Raw genomic sequence first — 13,510 nt, forward strand, 5'->3', positions numbered from 1 at the left:
ATAAGGGCTAAACATTATGTAAAAATAGTCTCTTAGTCAAGGGTCCGTGAAGTTGGAGTGTCGACTTGAAAGGAATTAAGTTCCAAGTATCTCATAATTTTGTACTCATTTTGTGCTAATTTGTGCTGCCAATTTAAAATTTTGTGCTCATCAGGTTAATGAGTAATTCAACTTTCTCTGATGACACTCCAACTTCACGCTTGAGTGTCAACATCGATATTTTCAAAATTTTCTTTTACTATAATTTTGTGCTCATTTTGTGCTAATTTGTGCTGCTAATTTAAAATTTTGTGCTAATCAGGTTAATGAGTAATTCAACTTTCTCTGATGACACTCCAACTTCACGCTTGAGTGTCAACATCGATATTTTCAAAATTTTCTTTTACTATAATTTTGTGCTCATTTTGTGCTAATTTGTGCTGCTAATTTAAAATTTTGTGCTCATCAGGTTAATGAGTAATTCAAATTTTTCCGAAGATACTCACTGTAGTGTCAGTTAGTTGGATATTGCCATCGCCGTTTTTTTGGAAAAAATTTCATCAAATGTCGACATTTTAGATCATTTTAAGCAACTTCTAAATAATAAAATTTTTCTGCCTGTGGGTACGTACCGTACGTACTATGTACAGTGTGGTCCAATTTCGATGGGATTAAGTGGGTAATTTTCTTATTAGCGCAGATAAACGAAAACGGTTTTAGTACTCGTGTCCTTATTTTTTATGCTTATTCCATTACCTTTGCCGGAAATAAGCTGCCGTCTTTGTTTTTTCACTAGAGAGAAAAAGTGAAAAATGTTGAAGCTAGAACGAAATGGCTTTAGCATTATTCAAGCAGTTTTTAATGTAGATAACCAATGTCGTCAGTCGTTTCTTTCTAGACCTTTTAATAACCAACTTTTTATTTATTTATTATTGTCTTTATTTTATAGTGGGCGGAGTGTTAGCTAATTAGCTACTCTTTCCACAAAAAAACTTTTGTTATTATCTTTCAGGCAAGATGTATTAATAAGCAAAATTTATTGTAAAAAGCTTATTCTTGAAAATAAGTATGATGTATTATACATTTTAGGAAAGCTCGTAAAGCAATAAATTTTTTTAAACCATGGTAAATTGTAACTTCAATTTAAAAAAATCAACTTTGAGTTACAACGCAGTTACTAAAAGAATTAGAAACAAACAAATCGTACAAAAGAAATAGGGCTGAATTTGTGTTTATGAACTTATAACATTAATCCGAATTATAATGGAATTTTGTGATAAAATGGTTACCCAATTTTCGTGTATAATTAGTCGTAATGACAATTATCAGGCTGAAGAACGGAATGAAGCCCAATACTAACTTCCTTATTTTTAATTATAGATGCTTCTAATAACGAAAAACATAGGTCACATAACAATGGACTATGGAAGTCCCGAATAATGCATGAAAAATGCTCGTACTTTACTCGCCTTAGGCACAAATCTCTTTACTTTTAACTTGTATGTCCACAGTAAGGTGCCTTTTGCGGCTTCGCTCTCTTTTTTTTATTACTCTCCCTTGAGCTACATCCAGGGGTGTATTTCCCACAAGGCGGACTAGTTGCGCGCCTAGAGCGGCAAATTCTAGGGGCGGTAAATTTTGGAGGAAACATTTTGAGTATTCACCAGTTTTGGTTTTGTTTAGCAAGAAGCATGAAGCGTAGAGACCACAAATTTAAATATCTGATTGTTTTGATGAGCGGTAAATACGGCAACCAGGAATAAAACAAGGAAAGGAGTATGTAGCGTTCTTTTCTTACCAATTGATATTCCAAATTTATATTCCTTATATACTTCGAATTTTACTCGTTGATTGTTGAGTGAGAAATAGCAAAGAGGCGCAACTATATGTAAAATTGCGATACATATTCCCGAAGCTTCCCGTGCCCACAGTCCACAGTGAGAGGGGTGTGAGTGTGTTAGACGTGCGACTCTGATGCTTAAAGGCCACCCAACAACACAAACCGATTGAAAACCAATGAAACAGCGTTGGACTATAATTCCGGAGGTCGGGTGTTCGAACCTGGATTGAGGTGAATTTTTCATCTGTGGCAGATACCTTAGACCAGTTGCGAGCATTCTGCCCGCTACTCTGAATGACGTTTTTCTGCAGTTTTCCTAATTCGTAAGGTAAATACCGGAGTAGTATAAAACAACTTAATACCTTCTCTGCAGAGGCACCTCTAAAAAGCACTATGCGGGTCACTCTGTAATTGGGCGTAAGCCTGTTGAGGGCCCAGAACAAGAGAGGAATAGTAAATAAATAAATAAACGCTGCTACATCTGCGGAAATCGATTATTCTTTACCAAATTGACGATGTACTGAAGCATCTTGCAATAAGCCTCATCTAAATTAATCGAGTTGCACCTCTCTTTATATTTCTCACCCCATCTAGGTATTCCCTCTGTAAACCCGTTTAGTTTAGATGCCAGTCATTTCTATAGTATATTTGTTATTACCCATAGTTCTTTGGTTCGCCACTAGAGGTCGTGATCTTCTTTTTTTTCTACATACGCATGTCCTATACTTCTTCCTTTCAGAGACGATCTGGATCTGGGTTAATTGCGTGCAAATTTTTCTCGATACGCCATTACTTTTTACTTGACTTTGTGTCAATCTGTTTTGGCTGTGAACATATTTCTATTGAGTGTTTTTCTCTATTTCTGATGTGCTGTGGCTGTGCTCCATTGATACGCTTTGCAAGTAATTAGTGTGAGGTATGTACTTCAGCATTTTTCTTACTACGTTTTTTAGGGTTTTATCTTCCCTCAAGGTTCGCTCAAACTTCTCTCTTAACTTCTTATCATTTTCTCTTCTGGATTACTTTTACGTTATTCTCTACCTGGATATTTCTTACGCAGAACGTGGATGACATCGCAATTTTACCCATAGAACAACAATTTACCTGGAACCGCCATCTTAGCGAAATTGACATTGGCAACGTCACGTGAGACGACATTACATAACCTTCTTCGAACATTTACACCTGGAGATGTACCTAATTGTTCATTACTAACTGCAAGTATTTGCGAAACCTTTTGGAGAATATTAGCTTTCTATCTTTACACCATCATATTCTTTTTCTATGAATATCGTTACAATTCTTTCGGTGTCTAGAATATTATGGGTTTCCAACTTAGACAATACAGTACATGGACTGCTAATTAGCAGTACAAATTAGCACAAAATGAGCACAAAATTATAGTAAAAATTTTTGAAAATATCGATGTTGACACTCAAGCGTGAAGTTGGAGTGTCGTCATAGAAAGTTGAATTACTCATTAACCTGATGAGCACAAAATTTTAAATTAGAAGCACAAATTAGCACAAAATTATAGTACAAGAAAATTTTGAAAATGTCAATGTTGACACTCCAGCGTGAAGTTGGAGTGTCATCAGAAAAAGTTGAATTACTCATTAAGCTGATGAGCACAAAATTTTAAATTATCAGCACAAATTAGCACAAAATGAGCACAAAATTATAGTAAAAGAAAATTTTGAAAATATCAATGTTGACACTCCAGCGTGAAGTTGGAGTGTCATCAGAAAAAGTTGAATTACTCATTAAGCTGATGAGCACAAAATTTTAAATTATCAGCACAAATTAGCACAAAATTATAGTAAAAGAAAATTTTGAAAATATCAATGTTGACACTCCAGCCTGAAGTTGGAGTGTCATCAGAGAAAGTTGAATTACTCATTAAGCTGATGAGCACAAAATTTTAAATTAGCAGCACAAATTAGCACAAAATGAGCACAAAATTATGAGATACATGGGACTTAATTCCATTCAAGTCGACACTCCAACTTCACGGANATGAAATTTGATACATAGGCACTTGGAATAAAGGAAAATCAACCGCAAATTTCAAAATTTGGTTTTGCGCATGCGCAGTGCCAACTTTTTTATTTATGGAAGAATTTAAACGAAATTTGATACATAGGCACTTGGGATAAAGGAAAATCAAGCGCCAATTTCAAAATTTGGTTTTGCGCATGCGCAGTGCCAACTTTTTTATTTTATGGAAGAATTTAAACGAAATTTGATACATAGGCACTTGGGATAAAGGAAAATCTAGCGCCAGTTTCAAAATTTTATTTTGCGCATGCGCAGTGCCAACTTTTTTTATCTATGGAACTATTTAAGTGAAATTTGATACTTAGGCGCTTGGAACAAAGGAAAATCTTAGTTTATTAGTTAGTTATAGTAAATTAGTTTCAAAATTTAGGTTTGCGCATGCGCAGTTCCAACTTTCTTATTTAGAAAAGCATTGAAATGAATTTCTTCTCATAAACTGAAATTGAAGTAGCACGTCAAAAATGGATTGCCCATGTGCAACGCTATCTTTCATATTTGTGGCCGGATTTTTACGATTTTAACAGAAGTTGCATCTTACAAATGGGAAATGAATGCAAGTGGAAATGCGCTTTATGTAAATCGTTTACGATTACTTTTTAACTTGTTATATTTGATTTTGTGACAATGGAAACTTTCGCAAAACATTTCTAAATTGTTCTCAAATATTTAAATAACTTAAAAGTACTGCGTTTTTTTGAGAGAATCCATAATTTCAAACAGTTTGAAGATTGGGCTAGTAGTTCAAAAGTTACAGCCCTTTGAGTTTTCTTTCGAAACTGGTTTCTAGTCTATAACTTTTGATTGAGAAGTCTGATCGAAAAAGTACGAATTGTTTTGGATTCTACGCACCAAAATTAATAAGAAAGTGTTTTCCCGAGAAATTTTGGTGCAGTCGATTTTTGGTAAAAAGGAAGGTTATATTTATTTATTTATTTATTTTGCCTTTATTTTAAATAAATAAATAAATAAATAAATAAATATAACCTTCCTTTTTACCAAACTTTTACACTGCCTTTTTTGAGGCCCGAAGAAAAAATTGTCTCAGATCGACCCGCAAAAAATTTTTTTAATAGAATGTGGCCTGTAGAATCCATAATTTCAAACAGTTCCAAGATTGGGCTAGTAGTTCAAAAGTTACAGCCCTTTTGAATTTTCTTTCGAAACTGGTTTCTAGTCTATATTTTTTTATTGAGAAGTCTGATCGAAAAAGTACGAATTGTTTTGGATTCTACGCACCAAAATTAATAAGAAAAAGTGTTTTCCCGAAAAATTTGGTGCAGTAGATTTTTGGTAAATAAGGAAGGTTATACACTGCCTTATTTTGATGCCCGAAAAAAAATTGTTTCAGATCGACCCGGAAAAAATCTTTCTTACAGAATGTGGCCTGTAGAATCCATAATTTCAAACAGTTTCAAGATTGGGTTACTAGTTCAAAAGTTAAAGCCCTTTGAATTTTCTTTCGAAACTGGTTTCTAGTCTATAACTTTTGATTGAGAAGTCTGATCGAAAAAGTACGAATTGTTTTGGATTCTACGCACCAAAATTAATAAGAAAAAGTGTTTTGCCAAGAAATTTTGGTGCATTCGATGTTTGGTAAAAAGGGAAGGTTATACACCGTCTTTTTTTGAGGCCCGAAGAAAAAATTGTCTGAGATCGACCCGCAATAAATTTTTTTAATAGAATGTGGCCTGTAGAATCCATAATTTCAAACAGTTCCAAGATTGGGCTAGTGGTTCAAAAGTTACAGCCCTTTTGAATTTTCTTTCGAAACTGGTTTCTAGTCTATATTTTTTGATTGAGAAGTCTGATCGAAAAAGTACGAATTGTTTTGGATTCTACGCAACAAAATTAATAAGATAAATTGTTTCCCGAGAAATTTTGGTGCAGTCGATTTTTGGTAAAAAAGGAAGGTTATACACTGCCTTTTTTGAGGCCCGAAGAAAAAATTGTCTCAGATCGACCCGGAAAAAAATTTTATTATAGAATGTGGCCTGTAGAATCCATAATTTCAAACAATTCCAAGATTGGGCTGCTAGTTCAAGAGTTACAGCCCTTTGAATTTTCTTTCGAAACTGGTTTCTATTCTATAACCTTTGATTGAGAAGTCTGATCGAAAAAGTACGAATTGTTTTGGATTCTACGCACCAAAATTAATAAAAAAAAGTGTTTTTCCGAGAAATTTTGGTGTAGTCGATTTTTGGTAAAAAAGAAAGGTTAAGTATTCAAATACTATGCGAAGTATTCGAATACTTCGCAAAGTATTCAAATAGGTACCTTGCTAAGTATTCGAATACTTTACGAAGTATCCAAATACTTTGCGAGGCATTCGAATACTAAATATTTGTGAAAGTATTTGAGTTACAAATACAAATACTGCTTCCATAAAAGTATTTCATTACAAAGTATTTGAATACTTTAAAGGATTTGAATACTAAAAAGTATTTACAAAATCGAATACTGCCCAGCTCTGTTAGAGAGTTATTATCATACTTTAAACCAGAAAATTTCGATTACTTCCGAAGATATGCCAGAAAAACTGAAATTTCCCTATTTCTTTTTTAATGAACGAATTCCAAGCTTCTTTCTTTTTTTTCTGTGATTTCAAGTCTGGTTTTTAAGCGAAATTTTTTGTAGAGTAGAAAGTGTTCTATAGATATTATATTTTTTTAAATATTTTTTCCGTTGTCTTATCAGGTCGGCGATTTCACCATGGAGTTTATGAATGACCTGCTATTTGTAGAACGTAAAAAGTGACAAGAGAAAGTGTTTCTTATCTGTTCAAATATCACGAGAAAAAATAAAAACCAAATCGGCAAATTTCGATTTTTCTGGCAAAGCTTCAGAAGTAATCGGAATTTTCTGGTTTTCTTTAAAGCATGATAATAACTGTTTAATTGCGCAACCTTTCCCCAATTTGAGTATCGTCGTGTCTTCTATGGTTTCGAAGACCCCCACGATAGACACCTTTATCTTGGACATAGTGTATGTCCACAAAGGAAATGGCTGCCGACATACAGACGAAGGGACTACAAAAATCAAAGTATCAAAAATCTTTAGAACTATTGGACTTTTCTTAACGTGCAGGTTATTTGTGGAAATCGGTATATTGACCATACGAAATAACACAAAACAACGTTTTTTTGGTAGATAACCTACTCGTTAAGTTTGACGTTTCTGATACATCGTAGGGCCGGTTTCTTTATATTTGTATTTAATTAAACATTTTTTTCACTGTGTCGTATTTAATCATACACTGGATTACTGTAATACTTAAGAGAAATTGATATCCTTTTTTTATGAAATTAATAGTTTTTTTATACTTTAATTTGTATACAAATTGTTCTGATAGGTCGATTTCTTCAGAAAATCAGTTACTTAAAACAGAATCAATATGAAACATTCCTAAAAATAACTAATTGACCACTGATGTATACAACTCGAAATATTGAAAACGATATACAATAGATGACGTGGATAAGATTCCTTCCAGGACTATCAGGACGACATGGTTATTATGCACTCAAATAAAACGCCAGTGATCCGCTTTGTAGATATTAAAATTCTGCCATTATGGTGTGAATAAATGCAACAATTAGTTATTAGTTTTCTGCCGAATGACGTGTACAAATTATTTATCGCACACTACACAAAAGTGTTACATAACCAGCTGTTGCCTTTAGCCATGGGAAAGGTGAAAAAAATCTCTGTATATCACAATCAGTTTTTAGATTCAGTACATTTAGTTGCCTTTCTACGAGAAGAGTGCGTGTCTCCAATCTGAAAATATTCCCTTGCGCAAATTTTTATCATTTATAATTAAATGGGCTTGCTACACATTAAGCTAACTTCCGTAGTTTAATGTAAAATTGAGCCCGTATGTGATTCTCACCAATTTATTCACAAAGCGCTTCTTAACCACACGCTATTAATTAGGCGTTTGATAAAAATAAATACTTTTTTGCACTTTTGCGCTTACTTTTTTAAAGGATAACCTCGTGTGCCGTCTAAAATCCCCGTTTACGCGGTCCCCATCCTCGCTTATCTCAAAAGATAGAACCCAGACACATTTTATTGAAAATACACGCGTTCTTATTGCCTTTTATTTCCAGCCGTACTTTTTTTCTGTTCGCTGTGAAGCGGTATATGTGTAAATTTTCCTATGCTGATAAAAATATAACTCGAAAAATTACTTTTTTACGTGTAAAGCGATCACCCGTTACACTGCGTAGTCTACTATATCTTAACCTCCTACCTTCTTGTTCTTTGCGTTATTGATGTTCATGATTAGCCGCCTTGTCCCTATTCCTGTTGTATTCCCTTACTGAACCCTCGTGTGTCGTAATATCCTCTTTAATTACTTCAATTCCATGTCTTCTTCAAAATGGTGTGTTGGTGTTGGTCTTCTAATTAAAACCGATTCCTGCATCACTCAATTACATAGTTTTGCCTACTACCAATGTTATTGCTGTATTTCCCTACAAGAAGTTGGTTCGTGATTTTATTTTGTTTCCATTCTCTCTAGTATTAATTGTTTCCTAAAATTTTCCTCGTACTTTTTTCAAAATTTTTAATATTCTCATCTGCCGTGTCGAGCATCCCCTTGCATTAGACCCTTAATAAATGAGATTGGTGTACGACTCCGTGTAGGTAATAGGTTATTTATCAAGGGTGTATTCTATATATTTAGAACTACCTATTATTAAATTAAAAGTTAACTTTTAGTTTAATAATAGGTAGTTCTAAATATATAGAATGCACCCTTGACCCTTAATAAAATTCACTTCCTAGTATTTTGTAAAGCGTGGCCCATAAACATGCCTATTTTTTTGACAACGTACAATACCACTTTCCTCTGTTCTACCCTCCATTCAAAACAAACCACACAAAACCTAAATCAAAGATAAGTACTAATTTTTCTCTCTTTTTTAATGACGCTAACCTCTCAAATAACACACGCGAAAAACACAAAACTCTGAAATTCCGCTCGAAGATACTGGGTGCTGAAGATAATTGCTATAATACGGAAAGATCACATAGAACTGCAGGGCCTAATAAAATAAATGAGACTGTCACGCACCCAGGCTTACAAACCAACAATTCGATTTGCCTAAATTACAAGAGGCTCTAAATTTACAGTGTTCGTAAATACACGTGAAAAAATTGAAAGCCAATTACAAACACCGTATATCCAAATTTAAACCCCGTTTTTTAACGCATACCAAACATGTTTAAAATCTTTCCAGATCCCACTTACTTTGTCACAGACATATCAAAATTACACAAAAAGGTTTAAAGAAACACCTGCAAATTTATCATTTTACAATGTCTCATCAATTTCAATAAAATCAATAAATAAGTAAATTACAAAACCTACAAGGAAATAGCAATCTGGATCCTCTCCAATGAGGAAAGGCAGGCCTGATGGCAAAATGTGTTACTATTTATCCTGTGACGTTACGAAATACCGCTGTGATGCTCCTTTCTTAGTAAAAAGTAAAGATAAATCGAACGCCTACGAAAGGATGTCACTGTTAGTGATCGAATGAACCAAAATCCGATACCGTAATCTATACAGTCTCTATTACCACATTTGTGAGCTCGATCAAACTTTTAACGTGATTTATTATTTTCAGGAGAACTTCCCGCCGCTGTACATCATGGAAACGCAGCCACCTCGAACGATCCTTCTGGAGTAAGACTGGTAGTAATGGCACTTTGCGCTTTAAACCTTTTAAGGTGACAAGAACAAGACGCTCCGAACGATTTGTTTGGAAGTATCCTGCGTTTATAAAGGAAGGCAAATAAGTAGATTAGACCGCTGTATTTCAATAATGATACCATATCAAGTAAAGAAAAGCTCGGCAGTAAAATGGACCAAGTTGCCAAGACTGCAGTTATCTTTTATGCGCATTTTTGCGGCGTATGTGTAGGTGTTAATAATTGCCGATGGGGTGAAGCTCTCGCCCTCACTCGATTGCCTGGTATAGAAACGTTCGTGTCGCCTTTTTTACTCGTACTAGTTTCGTTACAATAACCGACGTAGGCATTACTGTGAAGTGGTTTTTACTGTATTGCGTGCACTGCACATAACTTTGTAGGTGTTAAAAGGGGTTGAAGTATTTGTGGTTTTACATCCGCAAATTCCATCAGAGCAGTCTTGGACACACTAATAGTGCTGCCGCACACATAACCGGCGACCATAAGAACTAGGTGGTGTAAAAGGCACCTACAAAAGTATAATTACTCAACAGAAAATATTGTGATATAGTTAAACTAATGTATCTTCTTAGTCAGTATTAATACTATATATTTTATGCATACTTGTATAAGTAATATTTATATTATAGATATACGTACATTGGGACTTTAAAATGCCATGGCACGAAATTCTTTAAAGCGTTGCCTTTGGATTTGAGCATTATTTCCTCAAAGATCAGCTTACACTTTAGAGCTTCCGGGATATAACATATCAATATCTACATGCTCTCGTTGTGAATAAACCAATCTGATCGTTAAGTTGCTGTTGACGTAGGAGCTTTCTGTATTGTGTTCAGTACAAAACGCTCATTTATTTCGTTGGAGGGATACTTGAGTTGGCCGTTCATTTGCACTCTGTACTTGTAGCTCGTAATTTTTGGCTTTGTAAGTTACGAACCGAGGATTACAAAATGATCGGATCTGAAACTAAAACTCGCTAGGCCAAGTTGGTCGATCTCCAAACGTTGGTGTAGCTGACATGGATCGTAAAGCTTCCACTAAGCGCTGTTCAACCGCATCCCTTGTGGAAACGTGCAGTAGAAATAGAGTTCTCTGTTAAAAGGTAATTAAACGCATATCAACCTTATATAATATACTAACGTATTCATGTTTAAATATAACTTAACAGAGATTTGCAACATCAAAGCTTTAAAGAATTTCGTAACTTAACACGTTGATGTAGATTCCGGTCCCGTGTTACATTATTTTCTTGCACGTTTTAGAGATTTTCTCGAAACGCCAAGACATTTTATAAGCTTCCAAGTATGAGGTAACAAAATTTAATGATTTCAAAAGTATTTCCAGTTAAAACTTTATTCTAAGATGGAATATTTATTACGTTGCATATACTCAAAATAAATTCATTAAAAGACTATTCCAATACAAATTGTAAATATATGATGTATGTACGTACTGTATATATTTCGTACTATGTCAGAACTAGAAGTATTCGGGCTGTTGCTTTTTTCGATATCATTTCTAAATTTCATATGACGAGTTGAAGGCCTAAGTAGAGTGTTCTCCTGGCGATTGAGGGCCTCATGCTCTACCATTTTAAAGCGTATCTAGCGGAATCAGTCTAATCTCTGTAATTTACACAAACTGAGCGCGATACCATAACTCAATTTTATCACTTGCACTTTAATGGTCGAAGAAGGTATTAATTTAAATCCCAATATTGTAAAATATGTGCAGTGTGTCTACTAATCTATTACATTGTTGGTCTAGTTTTCCACTACCTAAATTCTGTGCTCTTATGATGAATTATTCAAGTTTTTAAAATGCATCTCCACCTCCAGGTCTCAGGCTGACCATGTTTTGAACGCTTCCAGACACTGAAACTGAAGTCACTCGAGCTCCTAGATTCAGTTTGAGGACCCTAAAGTCGTCAAACCACCAAATCCTCAAGTTCCCGGTTCTTCCAGTTCCCTCAAAGTCAAGATTCTCAAGCCTCCTAGCTCCGTATAACTCAATTCCTCAAATTTTAAAGCACGAGGCTCTCAAATGCACCAATCCCCATTCTTTGAAACCTCAAATCCTGTAAAATGACTTCCCTGTTTCTCATTTTCACTGCCGTCCCACAAACTTCAACTCCACATAACATGGCTTTTATTTACCGTGGTACTGATTACCCTTCTCTTGCTTGCCCCTATGTTCTTGAACAGGATTTACAGCTTTTTTTGCGGATTTGTTCAAGCTTCTATCTATCGTGAACGTCGGCCTCCTCAGTCTTCACCACTATCTGGGAAAGTTTTCGCATTTTAGGTTTTCCCTCACCAGTTTTAACCTCTTCTCCCCCATCCGCCTGCCGATGGCTTCTATGGTGGTGTCCATACGGAGTTTCACCACCTCCAGTTTCCTATCCATAGTTATCCTTATCACTGTAAGGTCATCTGCAAAAGCAACCAACTTCACCCCCCCCCCCTCCCCGGGCGTCGGTACCGTCATACCTACCACTTCATCGTACGCCATATTCCATAGCAGTGGCCCTAATACCGTCATACCTACCACTTCATCGTACGCCATATTCCATAGCAGTGGCCCTAATATTGATCCCTGAGGCACGCCTCCATTTCCCTCTATTTCATAACTATTTCCGGACGATAGCCTTACATTAATTTTCCGCTCTGTTATGTTGCTATACATTAATTTACACATTGTGATCGGCGCGGCGTCCCATCCTTTCTAGGGCGTCTATTATCACAGACGCGTTTTGGATGCCCAGAGATGCCATTATCACCACCTCCCTGGTTCGCCACGGACCTGCCTTAGCCCTCTCTACCAGATTTCGTCCTCCTTCTTTTCACGAAGCCGTACTGATTTGCGGAGCCCTTTAATCGCGCCGCAACTACCCTCTTGAATAACTTGCCTAGAAGGCTTAGTAGGGCGATCGGCCTAAAATTTCCCTTATCATTTTTAAAGTCAACACCACTTTCCACGTTGGTGAGTATTTCCCTTCCCTCATAGGCGGCTGAAAACATCTTGGTGGCTCCCTTTGCCACGAGTGTCACGAATTTCGGAGGCAGTTCGTCCGGCCCTGGACATTTCTTCTTATGCATTTTTTTGGCCACCTTTGTGATCTCCATTTTTCCTTCCTGGATTTCCGTCCGATAGCTCGCTACCTCACGCCAATCTCCCCTCTTATATGCCTTCCCCATGGCTCCTGCTCGCTCTGGTTACACAGCTCTCGCCAACATTCTTTCTTCCTTTTTTCAATCACGCTCCTTAGTTGTTTGCGGATAGTCCTTAATTCTTCCACTTCCCTGGCGTTTAGGGATTGCGCCCTTCTTCTGGCGCCCTTCTACTTTCCAGATACTTGTCCCTAAGAGCCGCTATCTCGGCGTTCCACCAGTAAGTCCTATGTTTCCTAGACCCAGATGATGTTTTTGGCATTGAGAACTCTGCCAGCTTTCGCAGTAAGGCATCGCACTCCGCTGGTGTAGTCGGCCTTTGTTCCACTCCCATCCTTTTCCATAGCCTCTCCTGCCTTGTGCTTTTGGTGGCTTAGGTTTTGCGTTTTCTATATTAAAACTGATATATTTATGGTCACTCAGTATTTCATCCTTTTCAACTTTCCAATCCCGAACCGTGTAGTTGTTAGTGCCGCCACTTACCAACGTTACGTCCAGGATCGAGCGGCTGGCTCCTCTCTCGGAGGTATGCTCGTTCCCCTGTCAACCATAATCAAAGCCATCTCTTCCACCATATTTCCTCTTTGACTTCTCTCACCCCCACATAGTCGAGGCCCGCGACCATCAACAGAAATTTTTCTCGCTCCCTCAGGATCCTCTCCGAAAGTCTCCAGGGTATCGTTTGGAAGAAAGTAACACCTACATACTATTACTCCCCCGTTATCTCCGCCCACTAATAATTCCT

This window comes from Photinus pyralis, unplaced genomic scaffold (genome assembly GCF_008802855.1).
Source record: "Photinus pyralis isolate 1611_PpyrPB1 unplaced genomic scaffold, Ppyr1.3 Ppyr1.4_LG3a, whole genome shotgun sequence".
NCBI classification, from domain to species: Eukaryota; Metazoa; Arthropoda; class Insecta; order Coleoptera; family Lampyridae; genus Photinus; species Photinus pyralis.